Source organism: Euprymna scolopes, chromosome 12 (genome assembly GCF_053919585.1).
Source record: "Euprymna scolopes isolate OS-2025 chromosome 12, ASM5391958v1, whole genome shotgun sequence".
Lineage (NCBI taxonomy): Eukaryota > Metazoa > Mollusca > Cephalopoda > Sepiida > Sepiolidae > Euprymna > Euprymna scolopes.
Genome location: NC_136493.1, coordinates 150,607,830 through 150,634,932, shown reverse-complemented (window position 1 = coordinate 150,634,932; position 27,103 = coordinate 150,607,830). Strand labels below are relative to the sequence as shown.

Genomic DNA, 27,103 nt, shown 5'->3' with positions numbered 1-27,103 from the left:
ATTATTATACATGGCCTTTGCTCAGTGTTGAGAGGCGATGGATTCACCCTTACAGAGTGCCTGCGCGTCTAATTGTGGAGCAAGGGTTGCAGAATAACCAACTACACCTTTTTATTCCAGTGGCAATTATCATCATCATCATCATCATCATTACTACTACTACTACTACTACTACTACTACTAAGAAATGCTGAAAACGTGTTTATTTTCAAAAAGTGATTTTTGCGCATGCGCTAATTTTTGAAACAGACAACACTAGAAATGATAAAATAGAGGAGAAGCATCTACGGAGGCTGACACATTGGATTATTGTTTGGCTTTTTTTAACTCCCCGTCAGCTGTCATGGGAAGCTGCAGTTCCAGAAGAAGTTCTGCAGGTGGACAATTGAAGATGTTGATGCCAGTGTAAGTAAAAAGGAAGATAAATTTCTAGATCATTTTTTATATAACAGTCATATTCGTTTCATCAGTTGAGTTTTCGTTCGTACGAGAATGCGTTGCCATTAAGTGGGGGTTCAATTTTTAATCTAATTTATGTAATAAACTAGACACTCAGTTTATGGCCACCTAGTATCAGAAACTGGCCAGCTGTGTTTATGTATGCATCGTGTTTTTGTTCGTTTTATTTTAATTACAAATATATTTTTTTTAGAAAAGTATATTGATATTATGTCTGTTTTTTTTTTTTAGACATTTTGTTATTTCTACAGTTTACGGACTGTGTTATTTTTTGATAGGATTTTCAAGTTAAATTCTATTTTTGGTATTATTATACAAACACCGTGACAGCGTTAGGATTAGGGTTAGGGTTAGGGTTAGGGTTAGGGTTTAGGGTTAGGGTTAGGGTTGGGGTTAGGGTTAGGTTTAGGGTTAGGGTTAGGGGTTAGGGTTAGGGTTAGGGGTAGGGGTAATTCGCTGTCACGGTGTTTGTATAGTTTTACCGAATGGCTTTCTAAATAAATTATTTCTTCACGGTGGACTGGTGAGTGGTGCGGTGCGTGCGCCGTGCGGTGCGTAAACTGGAGAAGTACCAAATTATTTTTTCCGTAATTTTAATTTTTAGTAATAAAAATAAAACTTAGAAAATCAGAATTAAAAGTTGAGGTTCTTCATTGAAGTGTCGCGCGCTGTCGTTTTTAAGAACCGTCGTTATCGGCATTTTTACGCAAAAATGTTTAATTCTAGCCAGAAATTACTTCCAAACTGATAGATGGAAAAAAAAAAAATGTTTCTCCCGGTTTCCGGTATATTTTGTACGATAATCATTATTATTGTAGTTTTTTGTTTTTTTGAATTGTCACGTTTTTTTTTTTTTTGTTTGCGAAATTCTAAAATGATTTTGAAACCTTTAAACTGCCAACTCGACAGTAATTTTTGCCTTAACCAAAGTTTATGTCAAAATATTATGATTCATGTATCTTTTCTTTGCCCCCCCCCCCCTCCGCCAAATTAGTACTTATGCAGTGCACTTATGTCAATGTTACCGTGCTAAAATGTTATGTAGAAAGCCATTCTTAACATGGGGAGGGTGTTTTGTAACGATTCTGTACTTTCACCTAACAACTTGATAAAAAAAAAAGATGCCGTAAAAAATTGAATTTAACTTAAAATATTTTTTGAAAAAAAAAAAAAAATAGCACCGAAATATTTATTTTTTTCGTTATTTTTTGCGGTCGCGCCTCTATTTTAATAATGGGTTGCGGCCATTTTGGGGGGGTTTCTTTCTTTTGACAATTATTATATCATACAAACTTCTGCTAATATATTTATTTACTGCTATTAAATGACGGTGAAATTGTTTTTTGTGTAATACAAATTTTTAAATATAAAACTATTTTGGTCGAAGAAAAATAAAACCCATGAATATGGACCGTTTTTTTTTTTTTGTTTTGGTTTTTTTATTTTATGATTTATAAGATTTTACGATATCTTTTTTATTAAATTGTTAGGTAAAAGTATAGAATGGTTACAAACCGCCCTCCCCGTGTTAAGAATAGGTCTCTCAATCATGTTATTTCAGCATGGTTCTGCCTAAGTACCAAACCATTTGCTAAAAAATATCTCTCAACGATTAATATATTAAATTGGATCATTTTTAAAACTTAAATTTAAAAGCCAATCCATTTTATCCCAAATTTAGGCAAGCTATTCCGACGATTTCTGTAGTACAATTGAACATTTTAGTGTTTACTTTTTATTCCTAAGTAAACACGAAAACGGAGTTTCGGAATAGAAGCGCATAGTTTGTTTGTTTGTTTTTTTTGTTTTTTTTTGTGCTAATGCACTTGATTCGCGCTATTTTTTAAATCGTATTTCCAAGTTTAAAGTTTTGTTTTGTTATTCAATTGTAAGGTTAAAGTATAGAATAGGTACAAAACACCCTCCCCATGTTAAGAATGGCTTTTAAAATAATAACGTTATTACAGCACGGATCAATAAGTGCATGAGTACCTTTTTTCTTCCCCCCCCCAGGGAGAAGGGGGTCGTTTTTGATAAAAATTGATTGATTCTAGAACAAGATTATCGGAAACGAGATTCGAAAAACATTTTGCAAAATGTTACCCTTTGTTCCAACCTGTCAGCAGAAAGGAATGAATTTGTGTGCCGTCGTGCGATTAGATGCAACATGAATACTTTAGGGTTCAAGGTTAGAAACAAAAGGTGCTTATGCACTTATGTTACCGTGCTATTTATTTCTTTTTTTTTTTTTTCAAATCGTATTTTAAAGTTAAATTCGAGTTTTACGATATCTTTGGTCAATGTCAAGATTCTTTGATTCTTTTCAACTCCCCCCCCCAAATAAAAATACATTTCTAGGTTTTTGGCCAGATTTGCCATTTAGTTGTACAAATAGCCTCGAAGTCTATTATCACAAAAAGGAACACGTTGAGTCGACACCGGTATATAGCGGTGGGTTTGTATTACTGGACACAGATTCGAAAGTTGTCAAAAAAAACAAATATCAAAGGCAAGATAAATTACTTTTATACCAAACTAGATATAATTTTCGTGTTTTTATTCAATTTAACATGTTTATTCAGCTCGAAAAACATACAGTGTTTACCGATGTATTGGAAAATTCAAGATGGCGTCTGATTCTCTCTTTAACACGGTAAGTTTGGGAAAAGGTGTTATAAATAAAAAAAACTATACAAAATACTATTAAAAACCCGCCGAATATATGTCAACCTATGTCACGGTAACATATATTGAGCGAGTTTTTAACAGTATTTTATCTGGGTTTTTATTTATAACACCTTTTTCCAAACTTACCGTGTTAAAGAGAGAATCAGACGCCATCTTGGATTTTTCAATACATCGGTAAACACTGTATGTTTTTCGAGCTGAATAAACATGTTACATTGAATAAAATTGAATTTGTGTAGTAAATAATGGGCAATCAACAATTCCCCCACTAACCAACAATCACGAGGTTGTCTCCTCAGCAACTGACAAGGCTAACATGCTTGCCAGTCGGTTTGCCTCAAACTCCACACTGGACCCTTCCAACCACCCCCCTACCTGACTTTCCTATGTGGGCAGACGCCACACTAGACGATCTGAAAACCACCCCTGCTCAGGTGCATGCTATCATAAAAAACCTTGACACCTCAAAAGCATGTGGACCCGATCTTATCCCAGCTGTGCTATTAAAAAAGTGCTCAGCCGAAGTAGCTCCAGTTCTCTCCAAACTCTACAACAAATGCCTTAATGAAGCTTGCTTTCCGGGCTGTTGGAAAACTGCTTCTGTTGTACCAGTATTCAAGAACTCTGGCGAAAGGACTGACCCATCAAATTATCGCCCCATTAGCCTCCTCCCACTTTTTGCCAAAATATTTGAGACCATAATTAACCATGCTCTAGTCCATCATCTTACAGATGCTAAACTACAGACTGACAAACAATATAGATTTAGACAAGCCCGTTCCACAGCAGACATTCTAACTGTAATCTCTGAACGTATATACCATTCACTGGACAAAGCGGGGGAGGGCAGAGCGGTAGCTCTAGATATATCTAAGGCTTTTGACAGGGTATGGCATGAGGGTCTCCTCAGTAAAATCAGATCATACGGTATCACTGGTAGAATACTTAACATAATTAAATCCTTCTTAGATAAGAGAAAAATCCAGGTTATCCTCGACGGTCGTACATCTAAACAATATGATATAAATGCGGGGGTGCCCCAGGGTTCTATCCTTGAACCTCTATTGTTCCTGATATTCATAAATGACCTCCCCGACAACATTGCCTCTGAGATGGGTATATATGCTGATGACACTACACTCTATGGCAGGCACGACAGGAAGACGAATGAACACATTTCTAAAGAAATGGCAGAAACACTAGAGGAAGACCTCCAATCTGTAGTGGAATGGGGACAAAAGTGGTTGGTCGCGTTCAATGCTGCCAAGACTAAACTAGTTTCATTCAATAATTACAAGAAACCCTCTCTACCACCCATAGCAATGGCCAACGACTCTTTATCTGAGAGTCCATCTTTCAAACTCCTTGGCCTAATGTTCACAGGAAACATGAGTTGGAACAATTACATTGAAGGCATTGCCAGGGCCGCTGCAAGAAAGGTGGGCTCTCTCTACCGTGCTAGAAAACTACTAACACCCGAAAGTATCCTGTACCTCTATAAGGCCAGAATTCGCCCATGTATGGAGTATTGCTGCCACATCTGGGCTGGTGCATCTGCTACTAGTCTCTCGCTCCTTGACAAGGTTCAAAAGAGTCGCAAACCTGATAGGCCCTGAACTGGCATCTAAGCTTCAGCCTCTGTCCCATCGACGAAATGTTGCATCCCTCTGCCTTTTCTACAAGTATTTTAGTGGTGAATGCTCTGACGAACTGCAATCACTTGTGCCCCCACGACGTGAGCACCCTCGACAAACCCGACAGGCTGCTAAATCCCACCCCCACACTGTAGAGATCCCTAGATGTAAAAGATCTTTTTACTCCAATAGTTTCTTCCCCAGAACCGCTAGACTCTGGAATTCCATTCCAGGTCCCTGCTTCCAACAGTACTGACGTGCAGAAGTTCAAGTGTAACGTGAACCGACACCTTGCTGCCCAAATCCCTACATAGTACCCCAGTAGTTGTTGCCCCTGATAGTAGCCCCCTACACCAAAGTGGCAATTTGCCTTGTTTGGGGTGAAAATGTAATTAAAAAAAAAATATATATATATATATATATATCCAGTTTGGTAGAAAAGTAACTTATCTTGCCTTTGATAACATTTATTTGTTATATATTTGTTTTTTGACAACTTTTTCGAATCTGTGTACAGTAATACAAACCCGTTTTATTTTGTAATTTAAAATTTTTATTTTATACGTGAAAATTTGGTACTCATGCAGTCGTGCTGAAATAATGTTATTTTAAAAGCCATTCTTAACATGGGGAGGGTGTTTTTTTTACCTATTCTGTACTTAACCTTACAATTGAATAAAAAAAAAAAAACTTTAATTAAAATTGGAAATACGATTTAAAAATAGCGCGGATCCGGATCAGTAAGTGCATTAGCACCAAAAATTTTAAATATTGAACAAATGTTTAACAACAAACAAAAAAAAAGATTAAAAAAAATAATGAAACGAAGTTTAAAACTTTCAGTTTTTTTGGGTTTTTTTTTTTTTGTTAGACAACCTGAAATCAAATTTTAATCATAGGATTACGTAAATATAAACAAACGTTTAAGCGCTATATACCGGTACCGCCATCGCCTCAACGTGTCCCTTTTTGTGATAATAGGTGTCGAGGCTATTTGTACAACTAAACGGCAACTGCGCCGGTTTTTGGAGGTCCTGAAAACGAATACAATATTTAGAAGTGGCGCAGAGAAATAGTTTTCATATGAAGAAATTACTTTTTTAAAAAAGTGGGGATCACTTTTCTTTAGAAATTTAACGTAAAATGAACACCCACTTTCTGGCCACTTGATAATTTGTGTGTGTGTGTGTGTAATATTTCTGAAAGCTTTTTCGGTAGATTTTTACTTTCCACCTTAACAATCCGCTTTAAAATGACGGCTTTTAGAGATTTTCTGGTATGCTGAAAATGAATACTGGATTTAAACTTGTCGCAAACAAGTAATTTTCCGGATAATTAAGCAATGTAATTCCTTATGTTATCAGCGGTGGCTGTACGCGCAAGCGCGTATATTTGTTAGGTGAAAGTAAGAAATAGTTACAAAACTCCCTCCCCATGTTAAAAATGGCTTTCAAAATAACGTTATTTTAGCACGATAACATAAGTGAAGTACCGAAACAAATAAAATCTGTTTCACTCATACTGAAACTGGAATATATTACATAATATTGCCAAAGAAATTGTCTTTTCTGTAATGGCATCAGAAGAATTCCTGAACATGACTATTCACATCTATAAGAGCTGCTGAGATGCTCACGGACTTAGACGAAAAACTAACCTTTGCTGCCTTTTCTTTCTTTCTTTCTCTCTCTCTCTCTCTCTGCGGAGAGGCGGCGAGGGCGTGAGAACACGGAAGCACCTGTAGTATCAATGTAACAGTACTGTGTTGGGCGAGTTCATTTGCTCGTTACAAAATTTAAGTTAACTTCGAGTAGGAAGACATAGGGTCTGTTGTGGGTCATAGTAGTCTGAACACTTGACGAAAGTTTCCGTATTAGCACCTATCAAGCGACGTGCGCATCTATTAAAAGATGATGAAAGTCCCAGCCAAGAATGAGGTAAGGTAAATCAACGAATTTAGGAAAACTCGTACCCGGAAAACTTGTCCCCTTTTGCTAGGTAGGAAAACTGGTCCCTTATTGAATAAATATCGATTGAAAACACATTTTATGACCGTTCTTGAAGAAGATATTGTCTTTAAAAGAGAATACACATCCCATCATTTTTTTTTTTAAATATTTTTACTTGTATACTGTTTTAAAAAAATTAAATTAATTTTTCTAAGTTTTAGTTTTCTACCTAGCCTTGAAAGTTTTTTGGTCTTTCAACTTATTTAAAAGAGTTTATTTAGTTTAAAAAAAAAAAAAAAAAAAAAAGTAATGTCGAGTTTTCCTTATGAACAAAACATGTCCGACATAAGAGGATCACGTCTTAGGAGGATAATTGCTCAAAAATAGAAAATTAAAGAAAATATTAAGGTAGATATAGTTTTAAAACGAGCCCCCCCCCCCTCCAAAAGAAAATAAATTTGTATAATTTTAGGTAATAATGCACATCCAATAATATTTGTAAAAATATTTTTACATGTTTTAAAAATTAAATTGATTTTTCTAAGTGTTCGTTTTCTATCTAGCTTTGTAAGTTTTTGGTGTTTAAACTTATTTTAAAGAATTTATTTAATTAAAAGGAAATAACAATACGTCCAAGGATGGAATACTGTTGCCATATCTGGGCAGGAGCTGCTAAAAACTGGGTGAGGCCCCGTGTTTTGACAAGCTTCTGGGTTGACCTTTACTCCTGATCTGAAATGGAACACGTACATCAAGTCTGTTGCCAAGGTCGCTGGAAAGATGGTGGGATCCTTCTACCGCTCCAGAAGATATCTCACTACTGATGCAATTCTCTATCTATATAAAAGCCAACTACGTCCAAGGATGGAATACTGTTGCCATATCTGGGCAGGAGCTGCTAAAAACAGCCTATCCTGCCTTGACAGAGTATAAAATAGACTTCGTGGATTAGTGGGGGATGCCCTTTTCTCTACTCTGCAACCTCTCTCCTACAGAAGAGATGTTGCGAGCCTATCCTTGTTTTATCGTTATTTCCATGGCAGGTGCTCGTCTGAACTCCAATCTCTGGTCCCCCCTCGCCAATCTTTCACGAAAAACACCCGTCTAGCTGAATCCACTGAAAAATTTCCCCCACTCTATATCTGTGCCTAAATCAAAACGCGGATTCCATGAACAAAGCTTCTTTCTTAGAACTGCATGCATGTGGAACTCTGTTCCGTCTGCCTGCTTCCCACCGGACTACAACTTGGATGTGTTCAAGTCCAATGTTAACAAATTCCTAATGAACCGCCCCCTTAAGTAAACACTTCATCAAATCTCCACACTAACGTAATGTACTTGCAATAACCCTTATCGCTGAGTGGCTTCCGGGCCTTGATAAGTGGTGATCACTGTGTAAAAAAAAAAAAAAAAAAAAAGTAATGTCAGATTCGTCATTACTTAGTAAATAATTTTTAACAAAAAATGTCCGAAAATTAAAGAAAATACTGAGGTAGACATAGTTTTAAAACGAGCCTCCCCCACCCCCAAAAAAAAATAAATGTGTATATTTTTTAAGTACTGCTACTGCACAAGTGCCCCTGAAATGACTTTTAAACGATACCCTCCCCTCCCGATGTTAAGAATGGCTTTCGAAATAATGTTATTATTTCAGCGCGATACCAAAATTACATAAGACCGTGTTTTCTTTTTTGTTTTGTAATAACACAAGAATTGTTTAAACTGAATTAATTCTTCTAAATAAAATAATTGCTTTCTTTGAATACACGTGTTTTCTTTTTTTTTTTTTTTTTTTTTTTTTTTTCGTAATGTCACAAAGTGTTAAAACTAAAGTATTTTTGAAATAAATATTTGGTTCCGTTTTTCGTATCTTGACTCCGTGATAAAATTTTTTTTTTTTTTTTTAAGCAAGCGTTAAAAATAATTGTTAAAATATGGGGGTGGGTGAGTCTCTTTTGAAAACAATATCTCCTTCAAGAACGGTAATAAAATGTGTTTTCAATCGATATTTATTCAATAAGGGACCAGTTTTCCTACCTAGTAAAAAAGGGGGGTTCGGAGAGGAGTTTTCCCGGGACGAGTTTTCCGGGCACCAAATCAACTACAGTGAAGACGAACGTAAAGTCTACACAATTTCAAATTCGAAGCCGTTTTGTTTTTCAGAAGGCCTGTTTTTTTATACGTCAGGTTTAACATTTTTAAGAGCTATTAAGAGGTATTAAGGTCAACTACTACATTTTATTTGTATGCAAGGTAAATCGTCACACGAAAGGAAAACAAGACTTTTTATAGCAACAAGCTTGACCTTCGGGCCAAGATGACAGTGTAGCAATCATCTGTTTTGATTGCTACACTACACTTTTCCTACCCTCGGTCAGTGAAGGAGATCCTTCATGACTGAGACAATTTTTGTAATTTCACTTAACAGTTTAATAATAAAAAAAATATTGTAAAACTTGAATTTAAGTTGAAAATACTATTTAAAAAAAAAAATAATAAAAATAACATGGTAATGTAAGTGTAAGTACCGTCGGGCCATTTTTTTTTTTTTTTTTTTTTTTTTTTTTTTTTTGAGATTTTATGTTATTGAAAGTAAGACAAGTTAATCTTCTACCCCACTGGATAAATTTTTGTGTGTGCATATTTGAACTTGTTTTAAAGCGTTTATTTACTTTGAAACAAAATTAGTGTCGATTCTTAAGTTGTAGCAAGAAAAATAAGGAGGCTGACATTAGAGGGTCATCAGGGAAGTTTTGATAATCGCTCAAACATCGAAAATGAAAGAAAATTATGGTAGACCATATTTTTGCACAATTGGTGACATTCCTTTGATGGGTTGAGCGTCCAGTGGATAGTGACAGAAGATAGGAAAGGAATGTCTTTCCTTATTGCTTCTAGGATTCTCTCTGTTGACCGACCATGATTTCCAAAAGGAGTTAACGTAGTTCTTTGCTCCCTGCAAGTTGATTGGTGGGTCAGTGTAACCAAATCGCCTAACAGGGACATTTTTCTCTGAGAGAAAATTTCTTATTTATGAATACTAATTCCTCCTTATAGCAAAGAATTTTAACTTACAAAGACCCTCACCCCTATTCCAGTTGCTATCCACACGTTTTGTGTAGATGGTGGAGTATTCAAAGAAGTGGTATCTGATTTACCACTTCAAGTTGCTGCCTACAAAACAAATACTCACAAGATTAGTACATTTTAGATTGCTGCTGCCTTGGATGAATAATATCTAAAGTTTAAAAGACATTATTTTGGGGGTCAACTGAGTAGGTGGGGTCAATTTTTCAGCCATTTTCAATGTTATGTACTAATTTGAAAAGAAAATGCCAACTTAGTCCTCAAAGAATCTATATAAAGAAGAGTTGTGTGTGTTTAGAGAGAGGAATGGGTGGAAGGGTTATGGAGGGTAGAAATACAGAAATGTAGAGGGATAGAAGTTTTAATAGAAATTAGTGAGACCTGTGCTTAGTATTTATGTTAGTTAGTAAATAAGTTGGTATTTATTTTAGTTAGTAAATAAGTTAAGAATATTAATTTTCCTCTCGTTTACCAGTTATTTCTTGGCCTTTTGGTCAAGATCAAAGTGTAAAAAAAAAAAAAAAAAAAAAATGCACACACAACATACAGAAATGAATATACAAATTGTACATAGTTAAATTTTACATTGAATGCTGGGGTTATTAGTTAGATTAGGATCCACAGAGTGATTGAGGTATTTTGGTAAATGTTGCCAGTCAAGAGTAAGACTTTAAAGTCTCATCTGTTACATAGTCAAAAAGACCCTGTACCCTCCCCCTCCCAATTTCTTGTAGGGCCTTGTGCCTAATTTTGTTGAATTGAATTTTTTGTACGTTTTTTATGTTCAATTTTTTCTTTCTCAATAAAATATATAAACAAGATCAAAGTGTAGTATCTGTTCTTCAGATGCTGCACTTCCATTTCTTGTTCTCTTTCGGTGGAGGATCAGTCCTTCACAACTGAGACAATTTTTATTTTTGTACCTTTTCTCCACGTTAAAAAACGACCCTGGTGTCTAACTCTGTCCCGTGGGGAGGCATAGTAAATAGGTACATAATAGTATATCTCTGTTTAGGTCTTACTAGATTCCAGACCAAGAATTCATCTAGTCTAGTTGAATATCCGGCTTAGTGTTGTTACTATAGACAACATCATTTGCAGAAGATGCACCAATCCTTGTATAAGCCATTGTAGGAAAGCTATACTGAAGAGATTTTGGTGGGGAGGGGAGGACTTCTAATACCGTTATTTTAAATATTTAATCAAGGTTTACTTCTAAGGGGAAAATCCTCATGCCAGACACTCTATGATAATGTCTAGTAGGCATTCGAGTTCTTCCACAACATTCAACACAAGCAATTCTAATGTGACTTGTGAGCAATTCTTTTTTTCCTGATATTGGGATGTTTTAGGCAATGAATTTTGAACTTAACACATTATTTAATTAGCTGAGGTAGACACATTCTATGTCTTCAGATATGTTAAATGAGCTAATTCATAAGTTCCATCAGCAGTATATGTTTCCATGTATACGTTTGCAAACACTGGAGAAACCTTGTGTATCTACCATTTCAAAGAATACTGTTTGTATCAGCATTAAATTTGCAGTCTAAATGCATTATCTTGACACGTGAAATTTTAGAAATGCTGACTTCAATTTAAGAAAAATTCCTATTTGACTAGTAACTAGTTGCATATCGTTTACATCATTTATATCTTATGCTCAACGGTTCATTGTTTATATCTTCTGCTCAACAGTTCATTGTTTATATCTTATGCTCAATAGTTCATTGTTTATATCTTATGCTCAATAGTTCATTGTTTATATCTTATGCTCAACAGTTCATTGTTTATATCTTATACTCAACAGTTCATTGTTTATATCTTATGCTCAACAGTTCATTGTTTATATCTTATGCTCAACAGTTCATTGTTTATATCTTATGCTCAACAGTTCATTGTTTATATCTTATACTCAACAGTTCATTGTTTATATCTTATGCTCAACAGTTCATTGTTTATATCTTATGCTCAACAGTTCATTGTTTATATCTTATGCTCAACAGTTCATTGTTTATATCTTATGCTCAATAGTTCATTGTTTATATCTTATGCTCAACAGTTCATTGTTTATATCTTATGCTCAACAGTTCATTGTTTATATCTTATGCTCAACAGTTCATTGTTTATATCTTATGCTCAACAGTTCATTGTTTATATCTTATGCTCAACAGTTCATTGTTTATATCTTATGCTCAACAGTTCATTGTTTATATCTTATGCTCAACAGTTCATTGTTTATATCTTATGCTCAATGGTTCATGCTCACTGAATAATACTTTTCCGAGATGGTCTTCTATAGTGTCCTCAACTGGTCTCTCCTGCACCAGCACTATGATGCATAAAATATCCAATTTGACAGTTGCAGTTTGCAATAACCTCTCCATAGGTAGTGACCGTCCATATGTTGCAAAGAGTCACACCTTTCAAGAGGTAACCCTGTTAACATGCATGGATAGAACCTGGAGGATCTAGAGGAGTAAACCTCAAAAACAATTCTGTGTTTCCCATGGGAAGCAGTCGTTCTTTTGGCGTCCAACCAAAGCGTTATACCAAATGAGAAAACAGATGATCATATTCTTGACAAGCGCAGTACTCCAGTTTGTGGGGGAATATGGCAAGATGGTGTCTCTACTAAATACTCCTCCCTTTTGAGGGCTTGGTGCTAGGAAGGACATCCAGCTGTAAAAGTTTTTCTTCAATTAAACTATAGCTGTTTTAAATGGCAGACATCTGAGCAGCCGCCAAAAGGCAGACCTATGGAAACTTGTCTTATTTTCTGAGTCAAGATGCAAATGTGCTTTGCTTTTTAGAAAGTCATATGGATAAGGAGTGTATTTTGCAAAGCTTAGTGACTTAAACAAACTCTAAAGATAATGATGGGTAAAGTTAATTTAGTTAACAAAAACTGCAAGCGTATCTTGATTTTTTTTTTGTCTTTTTTTTTTTTTTTTAAACCTTTGCCTAATAGTAATGATTTTTTGTTTTGTTTTTTTATTTTAGAAAGTTATATCGATGCATGTTGAAAACTAACTATACCTCTGAGTCATGGAATCTGAGGTTTTGGAATCCTAGGAGTTGGATTAAAAAAACTTACTATTGGAAGACTTTAAAATAAAGAGTCTGAGTCAAATTTGTAATTTTTTTTCTTTATACTTTTTAGTCATCATTTACCAAGGCCCAGAGCCACTCGAAGATAAGGGTTAATGGGATAGAACATTTCAGCCCAAATTGATCACTACAATGACTCGTTTCTTTATGGAAAAGTTCACAAGTATTTGCTGACATTACGTTTAAAGATGTTGTTGTCTGCAGGGTAATGAGTTCCATAGACGGGAGCCTTTGCAAAGAAGCTTTATCCGTGGAATTCCACCTAAGGCTAGGCATATGAGAGAAGTGAAAATTTTTTTGCTGTTGTGGTAGTAAGATTAATTCTTGCTTCCTTACGGAGAGGAATCAGAGATTGAAGGTCAGTGGATCATCTCTCATGAAAATAATGATAAAGTAGAGACTATCAACATCTCTTTCATGATTTTTGAACTCTGTCGAGATGACGAAAAGTATTCAGAGTGGCACCTCCCCAGATGTGGCAACAGTATTCTATCTTCAAACATATCTGACTTGTATAGAGGATTGTATCAGGACTCTGGTACTTTCTGGATTAGTAGAATTTTTTTTTTTTTTTTTTTCAGTGACCTTTACAACAGAGTAGATGTAAGTTTTCCATTTGATATTTGGAGTAAAGTCACTCTTAAGAGCTCGTCAAAGTAAGAATGCCATTTATAAAGACATACCAGTTTAAAAACTAGTCTACCAAATAGCTTTGCACAAAGCGAACATACAAGCACAAGTTGTAAAAGGGAAAGAATATGCAATTATCTCCCTTTTCACCTCCTCTCTAGTGGACAGATGGCAACACTAATTCCCCCCTGCTCTCTCTTTTCCTTCTTCCTTTTTCCCTTTTCCTTGAGTGACACATGACTAGGACACGTGGATTAAGTGTGTCTTGCACACGGAACCGATTCTGTAATGAGATGAGCTTTTGCATAAATTCTAGCTTTATTGAGGTAAGCCCAAACATTGAAAACTACGAACAAACTCTACAATCATGAATTACCTCGGTAACAACTTTAAACAAAATATTTAATTTCAGTCCACATGTGATCGACGAAAATCAACAACCTGCATGTACGCACACAGACAGACACATCTTATGCAGTTTTCACGAAAGCTATTATTTATAAAAAGTGTATAAATATTCTTTCTTGTTTAAATAAAGCCTACAGTTATATATATATATATATATAAACTCAGTATCTATTTTCATTAATTCATGTCAACAAGTGCACAATCTTACCACAACACATTCATTTTGATAAGAGCAAACTGATGATCCAAGTATTGGTTACAGCAGGAGTTTGATCAACAGTGCTCTTCAAGATGCTGCCATAGACAGTTCTTGTCTGTGTAAACGTTAATTATTAATCTCAAAATATGATTTGAAAGATTATTAATGATGATTAGGAAGAGGATTGGGACAGGAAAATTCTCATAATCATTAATTATTGCAATAAAACTTTACTTGAAAACAGCAAACTTTTTAATGTAATGACCACGACTGTTTTTTTTTTTTTTACTTTTGCTGGGAATAGAGAATCCTGCTGGATGCCAGACATTTACCCATTGTTTCAACAACTCGAGCTAAGAGCTTTTAAAAGTTCTAACCGTCTTTTTAAACACAATTGTTTGAATCTGTTTTGCACTTGGTTCACCAGGTATATTCGCCAGATAGTTTTTGAAATTCTCTTGTATGAACATAACTGTTCTGATTTCTGAAATGATGGAGATATTCCTCAGATTCCAATTTCTTTTCATGGCGCGCATAAAATTTTGGTATCTAGTTATCTTCTCCCTCTCGGCTCTGTAGACCAGCATCATTAGAGATGCTGAGTTCAACTAAAGTTTCTACTTTCTCTCTCTTGTCCTATATCAATGTAAGAATGTGGATAACTAAAATCTGAAAAAAATACATTTAATGTCATAAAAGTATGTGCTGACTTGTTAGGGAAACAAAAGAAAGAGAAAACATGTGATTTTATGTTCTTTGTTTTAGAGACAAAAATTCTTCACTTAACTGCACTTGGTCTGTACAAATTATTTTAGTTTTATTTCATCTGCCTTTTCAAATTGAAGGAACAAGGATTTCACTTGGACGATTATTGTTGGTATGAATTTGGTTTTCTTAAACAACAATCTTTTACATCCAAAGCTTTCATTTTTTTTTTCTTTTTTTTTTTTTTTTTACTGGCCTTGTTCACCCCTAACAAGGCATATCGCCACTTGGGTGTAAAGGGCTATTACTTGGGGCCATGCCTAGGAAAGATTAACAAGATTTTGGCTTATATTACATTTAAACTTTTACATATCAGTACAATTAAGGAGGTAGGTAACAGGAAAGGAATTCCAAAGTGTAGCTGTTTGAGAGAAGAAACTATTAGAGTAGAAGGCTTTCTGGCATTTAGGGACGTCAACAGTGAAGGGGTGAGATTTTGTTGCTAAGCGGTTTGTCAGGGATATGTACGAGTTCATCAGAGCACGTTCCATTAAAATAGTTGTAAAACAGGCACAGAGATGCAGCATTGTGGTGATGGGACAGCAGTTGGAGCTTAGTTGACAAAGTGGAACTTATTTGATTGAAAACTTTTTTGAACTCTATCCAAGGGGGATAGACTAGTGGTAGATGCACCAGCCCAAATGTGGCAACAATACTCCATGCATGGGTGAATGATGGCCTTGTAGAGGTACAAGATACTCTCGGGTGGGAGTAGTCTTCTAGCCTGAAAGAGGAAACCCACCTTCTTTGCAGCAGCCTTTGCAATGTCTTCACTGTATTTGTTCCAGTTCATATTGCCCATGAATGTTAAGGCGAGGAGTTTGAAGGAAGAATTCTCAAGTAGGGTGTTATTTGTCATGAATATCGGTGGTTGAAGAGGGTTCTTGTAATTGTTAAGAGAGAGCAGCTTAGTCTTACTAGCATTAAATGTTATCATCCATTTCCAGTTCCATTCCACTCTGGTCTGGGGGTCATTTTCTAACAATTCTGCCATTCTTAGATTTATGTACGTCCGTTCTTCCCTCGTGCATGTTATAGAGCGTTGTATCATCAGCAAATACACCCATCTCTGACACAAACTTTATATTCTTTATTTGTATTCTTCTCTCTTGTATAAAAAATGTTTTAAAAATTTTGTTCTCAAAATTTTTATTTCCAGAACTCTGTTCATGTTTTTAGGTAGTATTTGCTCCCTGGCAAACTTTATATTCTCTTAATGTTTCATTTATTTACATTTTTATATGCATATTACATATATATATATATATATATATATATCCTCCATTTTCTTCCTTCACAAAGCTTAACTTTCATACCCAGCAACTATATTAAATATTGGTGCAGTTCTTGGCAATATGCAAAGACTATAACGTCGTTCCTAAAGCAACCACTACAAAGACCAGGAAATATGCCATAAGTTGGTGACCCAGATGCGAGTAGTTCATTTCTGTTGCGATTAACCGTTCTTAAGATGTTTCTTAGTTCACACTGGCTTAGCATTTTCCCATATACGTATTACTTCTTGGGGTTTGAAACGATTTTTATTGGTTGGAAAATATTTCGAGTCCACATGTTTCTGTGAAAACTTCCTTTGGGAAATGAAGAAGAAAGCAAATTTCAACAAAATGGAGAAGAAAAGTGTAAGCAATTAGAATCATTTGCATTTTAGCGTTTGTTGTCGGAATCGCTTCTTAATCTTACAGGTTAATCATGCTACATTTAGTATGATTGTTTTTTGTTTTTGTTTTATAACAAAGGAGTCACCACTTATCAAGGCCTGGAAGCCACTAGAAGATAAGGGTTAATGAGTGTCCAGTAGTCAATGGGATAATATCGTAGTAATCGTTAATAGTGGGAATTTGGTAAATTGGATTACTTAAGGAGAACGGCTCATCAAAAATTTGTTCATGTTGGACTTGAGGATGACCATATTGTAGTCAGTTGGAAAGTAGGAAAATGGAACAGTTTCACAGGCATGCAGTTCTAAGAAAGAAGCTTTGTTCATGGAATCTACGTTTAGGTTTCGGCACAAATAAAAAGTGGGGGAACCGTACTCCATCCTTGGATGTACTTGGCTCTTATATACGTAGAGAATTGCATCAGCAGTAAGATGTCTGCTAGAGTGGTAGAACGATCCCACCATTTTTCCAGCAGCCTTGGCAATGGATTTAATGTACGTGTTCCATCTCGGATCAGGAGTAAAGGTCAGACCCAGAAGCTTGTCAAAACATGGAGCCTCCCCAAGACGAGAGCCCTTCATTTCAAGTGATTCCAGACGGGGACCAGAGCATTGATGATGTAAAGATAGAAGCTTGATTTTAGATGCATTAAAATTAACCAGCCACCTCTTTCCCCGTTGTACCACCTGCTCAAGATCAGGGGAGAGAGAATCAGAGAGAACTTGGTCGTTAAAGCAGTTGATGTGTTGCCATAGATGGTAGTGTTGTCAGCATAAATATCTACGAATGATCTTAGGATGAGAGAGAGATCATTGATGTAGATCAGGAAGAGAGCACGGCCTAAGATGAACCCCTGACGGACTCCAGTCTTAATATTGTGAGCTTTTGATTCTCTGCCCATCAACTACTACTCTTATGAACCTATCAGAAAGAAATGATTTAATAATTGAGAAGATATTTCCAGCTATACCGTAGCTGGAGACTTTGTGGAGTAACCTTTATGCCATAACCTATCAAAGGCCTTTGATATGTCGAGCAATTAACCTAGAAAGGAAGTCTCCGTTGAGAGATTTGCTAATCATATAAGATATAACTGTTAGCACATCTGCTGTAGATCTAGCAGAACTGAAATCATATTGCATGTCAACATGTGGTTGACTACTTCTCTATTTAGCACAGATTTCAGCAACTTACTCATGACGCGCAGGAGACTGATTAGTCTGCACTGAGAGGGAGATGACCGATTACCTGAATTTTTCATTCAAATACGGAACATACTGATGAGGTTTTCCAGGGTGTTGGGAAGCAATTCTCCTTGAGACAATGTCGGTACAGTGGTAACGTCACCAGCTTTGAATACGACAGTTTGGCTTTTCTAGCTGATGGCACTGAAATGCCTTTTCTTTTTTTTTTTACTTTTGAAATCACGACTCTATAATAATATATATGAAATCTGGACAAATTAAAATATCATATTTAAGCATATTTTATGACCGGGCAAAACCGGGCCCCCCCCCCTCCTCCTTATTCGTTAAAATTAAAAATCAATGCTGTGCATATTGCTTATACCCATCCTAGGATGGGTAATTCTGCTAGTTCAGTATATATTCAAATAAACACTAGCAGTCGCTGCTGACAGTCGTAATAGATTTGGGATGTAACGTTGACAAACCCCACCCCACCCCACAAAAATTAAATTAGACAATTTGTTAGGAAGCCATGAACTAATCTGGAAAAGAAAAATGTGAAAACAATAAAACCCAATTCTACATAAATTCCAGCTTTTTTTTTTTTTAATGAGATATTTATTTTTATTTACAAACACCATTACAAATATTTTCTGCTTGAGTGAACCGTTCATTCATATGTGACAGCTGCGAACATTTTAAGTGACCAAACAATATCTGCAATTTCTGATCAATAAAATAATGTTATGACAAATGTAAGTAATTTCATTCTTTAATGGGATTTCTTTTAATCCTTCTTAGCCATGTTTCTAGATGTTTAATCCTGTTTGGTTATGTTTCTAGATGTTTAATCCTGTTTGGTTATGTTTCTAGATGTTTAATCCTGTTTGGTTATGTTTCTAGATGTTTAATCCTGTTTGGTTATGTTTCTAGATGTTTAATCCTTTTTAGTCATGTTTCTAGATGTTTAATCCTTTTTAGTCATGTTTCTAGATGTTTAATCCTTTTTAGTCATGTTTCTAGATGTTTAATCCTGTTTGGTTATGTTTCTAGATGTTTAAACGTGACTCAATATGATGCGCTCATCATATTCGCTTTAACGTCTGCTTTACATGCTGTCATGCATCAAACATCTTCTAGAAATTAACTTCCAAACTAACCTATCTCTGGCCAGGTCTTTATTTATCCCTTTTAAAGTTCATTCTTATCACTTTCACGTTTCGTTGGCAACCTTCTGTGAACTGGACCTGCTCCCTCCACCCTTCAATCTATATATCTATAAAAGTGAACGTGTGTGTGTACATTTCCCTATGCAATAACTCTGTCAATTTTAAGTCTACAAACTCGAAATTTGATATATAGAGTACTGAAATTTTGGGAAATCTTTGATTGGTTTTCGGCCAGAAATTTGACTGTTAAGGGGTCAAAGTTCAATGATTTGACCTTTGAGAACTCTACCAAACTCCTTCGATTTGGGGTCTAAACACTTGAAATTTTAGATATAGGTTCCTTGGACATGGATCTAACTTAATAACTTGATTTGAGCCCAAAACAAATGTTAAGGGGGGTCATAATAGGGGTCAAATTTTTAAAAAATTGACCGCTTTTTTTTTTTTTCAACATACACCTCCAAACACCTGGGCAATGCCGGGCTGAAATGCTAGTTTTTACTAATCCAAGAACTCTCCATTTTAATGTGACCATACCAATCAAGTCTCCTGTTCTACACACCTCCCTATACTGTTCAGGTTTAATCTTCCTCTGATATCATTAGATCTAAGCCTGTCTTTAACACTAGCATTGCACATCCATTGTATCCTTTTGATATCATTTCTCTCTATGCAACACATGTCCTCAACCCTCACTGGCCAAGTTTCACTTACATCACGTTGCATACAGATGCCTGATAGACTTTCATCGGTCAATATAACTTTATTTAATCCTTTCAGTGCAAACTATGAGTTAACAAGAAGTGTAATAGTTTTACTCTGACGTAGTTGACCAAAGTTGTGTCATATTGTTGTCCACTAATCAATAGCTGAGCTGTGATTTGTATAGATGATTATCATGTCAAACTTGATGTTAAAGCTACTCTCTGGACAGCATGTTGAATGCTGATTGTCATTGTGAACGTGCCATCACTGTTGACTGTGTTGCATGGTCAGAAGGTTCAGGAAGCTGCTGTCAGTCCTTACATACGGATGCATTTCCTTCAGGATTCAGGACAGTATAGTTCCAGCGTATTTTCACTCTGCAATCTTGCATAGTAATGGGGTATTGGGCTCCAAAAAGCTCTGATCTACAACTGTATCCGCGTCCTGATCATGTCACGGTTGGGTGGATATATGGTTAAATAAGTTATGTACACAGGATATTCGGGATAAACTTGATACTTTTTGGAAAGAAAAAACAAAGATACTGTGGTTAATAATTATATTCTCAAAATTCAAATATCTCCGAGAGGATCTTTTGCCAAACACAACTGACTTGAAGAAACTGCCCTGAGCCTCCAGTCCCATCTCCAGACGCGACTTGAACCTGGTGCATGCTACCATCATGGTTTTCTTCAAATGACACCTGGACACTAATTTTATCCTGGCAATCAGCTTGCCTTTGATATTGTAATGAATGGCTTTCGTCTTTGAGAAGCCCCATGTCGCGACAAGTTTCTAGGACTGATCTTCACTCCTGATCTGAAATGGAACACATACATCAAATCTGTTGCCAAGATTGCTTGAAAAATGGTTGGATCACTCTACTGCTCCAGCAGTTATCTCACTGCCGATGCAATCCTCTATTTGTATAAGAGACAGGTACAACCTAAAATGAAATACTGTTGCCACATCAAAGCAGTAGCTGCTCGGCATGCCTATTCTGCCTTGATAAAGTTCAAAACCAGCTTCAAACCTAGTAGGTAATGCCCTTTTCTTTTCCCTGCAACCTCTTTTCCACAAGAGACGTTGCGAGCCTTTCTTTGCTCTATCATTATTTTCACGGCAAGTGTTCGACTGAACTCCAATCTATGGTCCCTCTTTGTCAAACTTTCGCATAAAAAGAATTCAATTAGCTACAACCACTATATACGATTTCCCCCATTTTCTATCTGTGCCTAAATCTAAATGCAGATTCTATAAACAAAGCTTCTTTCCCAGAACTTTCTGCCTATGGAACACTGTTCTGCTGGCCTGCTTCCTGGTTAAATACAACATGATAGCTTTCAAGTCCAATGTAAACAAGTCCTTGTAACGCCGTCCCCATAAAACAAATTCTCAAAAAATTATATAATTACTACACTACCACCTTACATTCATTAATTCTTATCCCAGAGTTTTTCGGGTATTGATAAGTAGTGATTCTGAGTAAAAAAAAAAAAAAAAACTAGAGCAGGAATATGAGCGATTTCACGGAATTCAATAACAATAAAATTATAAAATTGTAATACACAAGTAGCCCCATTGCAGCCAGATGGCTGCATATTGCGAAAGAAAAGCGAGTAAGTACAGTGTATTTACACAACCAATATTTACGAAACTAAAGTTAGCAGTTATTTTTTCGTCGGTTCTCCTGTAGATGTCTCCTTAAACGACTTTAACAAAAAATATTGTATTTTCAACCAATATTAACGAAAAAAAAATGAGATACATGGGTAAAAGTATTATTTTATTTAATGATTGGCGGTCTAAACTGACCACCCCGGTCGAATCAGAGAAAATCCACTTTTTTTTTTTTTTTTTTGTAATCAGACAGAGAAAATGGAAGTAATTTTTTTTTTTAAAAGTAAACAAAAAAAAAATCTTGTAGTTTTCAACCAATATTAATCGAAAACTTTTCTACTTTTTTTTTTTTTTTTTTTGGTTGCAAATCAGAAAGTCTTCTTTTTTTTTTTTTTTTTTTTTTTTTTCAAATCAGAAAATCCTTTTTTTTGTTTTGTTAATCAGACGGAGAAAATGGAAGTAATTTTTTTAAAAATAAAAATCTTGTATTTTTCAACTAATATTAATCGTTGACTGCTGCTGCTACTCCCACCGATTTAATGCCTCTCACCACCACTTTGCCTAACGGCTGCTGAGGCTACTCCCACCAATTTAACTCCTATTACCACTACTACTTTGCATTTCTTTTGCATTTCCATTCACCAAACATGGATATAAATACTACTAAAACATCCGCTGGGTCATAAGCTTCATTTTGGTACCTAAATTGCCTGGGTGAGTTGCCTGTAGGCTGACTTAAACCGCATCACACACACGCACACAGTACAGAAATTTATAATAGGATATGTTAAATAGTCATGAAAAACACAATTAATATAGAGGTGCATTAATTAATGAAGCGATATTGATCCAAACAATACTTGGCACTTTTGGTAATTAATTTGCTTCATGATGCTTGGCACTAATCAGTTAAGTCCCTCTCTTTTGTAAATGCTTTTTCTACTATATAGTAGCATTAGTAGTAACAGCATACACACACACACACACACACACTAGAACCCCAGGATACAGTGGCCCTAGTATACGTTTTTTTCAGGTTACGATGTGGAATACATTTTTCCAGACCCTGGTTATGATATTTGCCCAACCTTACAGTGTGTTATTTATAATGTTATTTGATTATATACATATGTATTATATACTGTACTGTATTTTGTTACTAATTTTTAATATGTATAAAATTTTGCTTATGGGCCCCCGCCATACGGCGATTTGTACCTTAGGATCCCAACCACGAAATGGATTAATGCAGTGTCCCGGGGGTTCTACTGTGTGTGTGTTTGGAGGTGAGCAAAAAAAAAAAAAGTGGTAGTAGGAAAGCAGGCTCGAACCCTACCACGAAGGAGGAAAAGAATGGGAAAAGAACCTGACGTTTTTGCTGTTATGACCACCACCAGACTGGAAGTCGCATAGGTTTAAATTATGGCTAGACAATCGAAAGGAGAGGATGACTTTCAAAAATATCGGTGAAAAAAAGCGACCCCCCCCCCCGTTGAAAAGTGCCCATTTGAAGGTGAAGATATTAGTGTTTTTAGCCAATTTTTCGATATTTGTCGTATGAAAGGTCGAACTCCTACACGATACTGATCTTGGTAAAATCCGTCGCCTCTGTCAAAAGTTTTAGGCAGATATGCAAACATACATTTATATATTGGTAACTAAAAATTTTCGACCCAAACCGATTAAAAAGCTTGCCCTATCTCTGAATACTCTTTATGTAAAATTTCAAATGTTTAGACCAGAAATTGTCTGAGTAATTTGGTAGAGACTGCAGAGATCAAATTTTTAACTTTGACCCCTTAACATTTATTGTTTTGGGCTCAAATCAAGTTAAGTTAGATCCATATCCAAGGAACCTATATCTAAAATTTCAAGTGCTTATACCCAAAATTGTTGGAGGAGTTTGGTAGAGTTCTCAAAGGTCAAATCGTTGAACTTTGACCCCTTAACAAATTTCTGGCCAAAAACCGATCACATCGATTTTCCCAAATCTCAGTACCCTGTATATCAAATTTCGAGTCTGTAGACTAAAAATTTCTGTTTGGTGAAAACTGGTTTTCTTTTTCTTTTTTTTTTTGTTGCAAACCATCTACTAGTTGGCCAGTTGTGTACAAATCCCAAGAGCAATAGGAGCCTTCTATCATGTCTGAAAGTGACACAATGTTCAACGAGCGAGATCAGAGATGTGCCACTGTACAACGCATGCTCTCTACCGATCCAAGTTATGACAACAATACCATTGCCAGCATCCTCAAAATGCAAATTTGGACGGTTCAACATTTGAGAGCACAGCTCAGTGAAGTTTCCGACTATGGTTATGTCTTTGGTGTGGTTTCAAGTGAAGGCCACATCACATCTTCGAAGTTTGCTTGAAAGTCAACACCAAAGTGTACCTGGATGTGCTGAAGAGTGTGGTGATCCCTTGGTGCAATCTGGTGACCGCTGGCAGACCCTGGGTGTGGCAGCAGGACTCTGCATCAGCCCAAATGTCCAAATAGACCCAGGCTTGGCTTCAGGAGTGCTACGACTTTGTACCCTTCTCTCATTGGCCCCCTCCTCCCCCAATCTGAATTCGCTGAACTACTTTGTTTGGTCATACGTCGAGAATATAACCAACATGACCTCCCACAACACCAAAGCCAGCCTGATCGCTGCCATTCACTGAGCTTCCGCCAGCACTTGTGGAAAAGGCATGCTCCCAGTTCTGGACCTGTATTGAGGTGGTGATTGAGGCTGAAGTTAGCTACATTGACTAGATATTAGCACTACTACATAATCAAGTTACTTGAATTGATTTTTTTAAATAAAAGTTTGAAAATAAAGCTGTAGTGTTTTTCATTTGGGTGACAAATTTATCGTTCCACCCTGTACTAGCTGTCTCGATTCAGCATTGCCCGGACTTACTCTTACTCATTTTTGTTTTTCTTTTTAAAATTTTTTATTATGACTTTTTTGACAAAATATTTTTTAATTTTCAAAATTTCCTTTTTAATTCTCGAATTTACAATAAAAAAAAAATAGCCGAAATAATTTCGTTAAGAATATTTTTGTAAACCTTATTGCAATCCATATAAGCATAATGCTGCATGGAAATAAACTGCAAGAAATAAAATAGTATTGCCCAAGAGAAATGTGTTTTAAGATCAGAATAGCCATTAAATTTAAAATTGAGAAAAAATTAGTTTTTTCAAACAAATATGAAAATTTGATGACTGTAGGACGTCAATTGCATGTAAGTTAAAGAAATTTGCCTCCTGTACAAAGATCTTCACACATTCAAAGCGTTTGACATGCATTGCCTACATCACATTGTATGCATCTGCTTCTTTGACTAAATTGCAAACTGCACCATTTGTGTATGATGTAGAACACTACCAGCTTCAGAGACCCTTCTTAAAAGAAGACTTTGGTGGTTTGGTCACATTCTTCATCACTCAGGAGGGATTCATATATAAGTTGGTAGCACAAATCATACCTGCTGGCTATAGGAAGCACAGATGCTCAACCCACTCAGAATGAATTTTTAAAAAAATAGAAATTTATTGAAGTTATTTTAAAACCTGGTATGAAACCACTTGAAGTCGTTAAAAAGAATGAAAGATGATCAAGTTGCGTGATGAAAGGGAATAAGTGTGTTTGAGTTTTTTGCTTTGGTCGTCCTCCTCTGCCCTCTCTCCTCCTTCTTCTGAAACGAACGATGCACAGGAATCTGTCTAATTCTGGAACAAAATATTGCCCTTTCAAGAAAACTTGTATTTTGTTTTGGGGGCCCACACATGCAAATGGGCACAGGACTCATTTTCAGTCCAGCTATGCACACGTAGTGTCATTTCTTCATTAGCCACCATGATGTTCGCCTTGTCATGGATTGTTTACACTCCATCCTGATCACAGCATGTGCAAGATCATACTGATAATCTCTAGCATGTGTTTTGTCATACAGGCTGAGGTTTCTCTATTTTGTGTTGTCTGTTAGCCAGGCAGTGTGATGTATCCAGTGTTATCTGAGGTTTCATCATTTGCTCCATAAGATGAGATGGCATTTGTCCAGAATCACACATCCTTCACAGGACGTCATTGACAATAATGACTTGCAGACTAATCACCTCTGTTACTGTTCCTTCTTGGAATTTGAAACATGCATCAATAACGAGGCGGCTTCACTCGTACTGAGTCACTCATATGGTATTGGTTTTGTGCAGAGACAGTGACGTTGGCGTTGGGTTTTTAATACCTTGAACTCAAATGTTTATAGTTTTGTGTGTGTGTGTGTGTGTAATAATTCCAAGGTTTAACTAATAAAACAATTTTGTGGCAAAATTCGATTTTATTCTTATCAACATAAAAGAAGACAAATGAAAATGTTTTATGGTTTTTGTGGTTTACAAACAGTAAGTAGTCATTGAAGGTCAGATCTGGGGCAAAGGGTAGGTGTGGAAATAATTCTAATTGATGCAGTTTTGTGATCAACTTGTGATATGGCTCTCTTGTTATAAAAGGGCTTTTTTCATTTATCCTTTTTTTTCTTTGGCAATTTCTTCCTTTTAAATACTCCAATAATGTCATATGATACTCGCTATTGTTTTTCCTTTCTCATGGATGGATGGAGGTCAAAATCTTGTTTGCTGATGTTTGGATCCTTAGATGGTTTTGCTGCTGTCAATTCAGCTGAATGCTCCAAAGAAAAGTGGTGGATCCAGGTTGTCTTCATTGCTACATATTGATGTAAAAACTCACTTTTGTTGCATCAAAACAGTTGCAAACAATACTATAACTTGTTAACAATGATTTTTTATTAACTGTGAGCAATCATGCCACCCACTTTAAACACTGTCTTTTTGTCAATATTCATACAAAATGGTGAAGACACTACCATCTATTATCAATTTCTTTGTTATCTCACATAATTTGGATTCATGATTCACCAAAACAGGTGTGTGGATTTTTTGTTTTTCAGGACAACTGCCGAATTTGAGTGATTTTGAGCATTCAGCATCTTTTGTGTCTGTACAATGTTGCAATGTCACCATACCACTTCTTAGTGATTGTTTTTGGTGCAGCAATATAACACATATCAAGCCATTACTTGAAAAGTATTGTTCCCCATCAGAAACAATGCTTTATCAACATAGAAAATTCAAATTTTTCCATTCTTTTGAAAATTCGCAGCAGTAACTTTACCTAAATAAGTGTAATTCGAAAATTAATCATCCAATTAGGCTTCTTTTTTTTTTTTTTTTTTTTTTTTTTTTTTTTTTTTTTTTAAGTTGCACCAACTATGTGTTAAGCTTGGGATTTATTAAGTGATGTTTTATATCCACTTTTCTTGAAATATAATCTATACTAATCTATAAAAGTGAAATTGTCGGTGTGTACATTTCCCTACCAAACTACTGTCAATTTTCAGTCTACAGACTCAAGGGATACTGAGATTTGGGAAAAAATTTTGATCGGTTTTCAGCCAGAAATTTGGCTGTCAAAGTTCAACAATTTGACCTTTTGAAAACTCTACCAAACTCCTCCACCAATTTTGGGTCTAAACACTTGTATTCTTAGATGCAGGTTACTTGGACATGAATCAAACATTTTAATTTGCTTTGAGTCCAAAACAAATGTTAAGGGATAAAAATTGGGGTCAAAGTTAAAAAAAAAAAAAAAAAAAATTGACCTGAGGTCTCTACCAAATTACTCAGCCAATTTTTTGTCTAAACATTTAAAATTTTACATAAAAGGTATTCAGACATGCAACAAGCTTTTTGATTAGTTTTCTGGCAAGAATTTGGCTGCCAAGAGATCAAAGTTAAGAGTTGACC

The 27,103-nt window shown here is 35.7% G+C and overlaps 1 protein-coding gene across 2 annotated transcripts in view; it reads left to right on the top strand.

Moving 5' to 3' along the window:
• Nucleotides 1-204: 204 nt before the first annotated feature.
• LOC145291546 (uncharacterized) overlaps nt 205-27,103 on the top strand; it is a 63,382-nt gene continuing 36,483 nt past the window's right edge. Inside the window, exon 1 of one of the 2 annotated variants that reach the window (XM_080137557.1) lies at nt 205-405. The gene's annotated coding sequence lies outside the window, so the exon portion shown is untranslated. Of the gene's footprint in view, nt 406-6,487; nt 6,719-27,103 lie in introns of those variants that run through there. The other variant, XM_080137558.1, reaches the window with a different exon arrangement.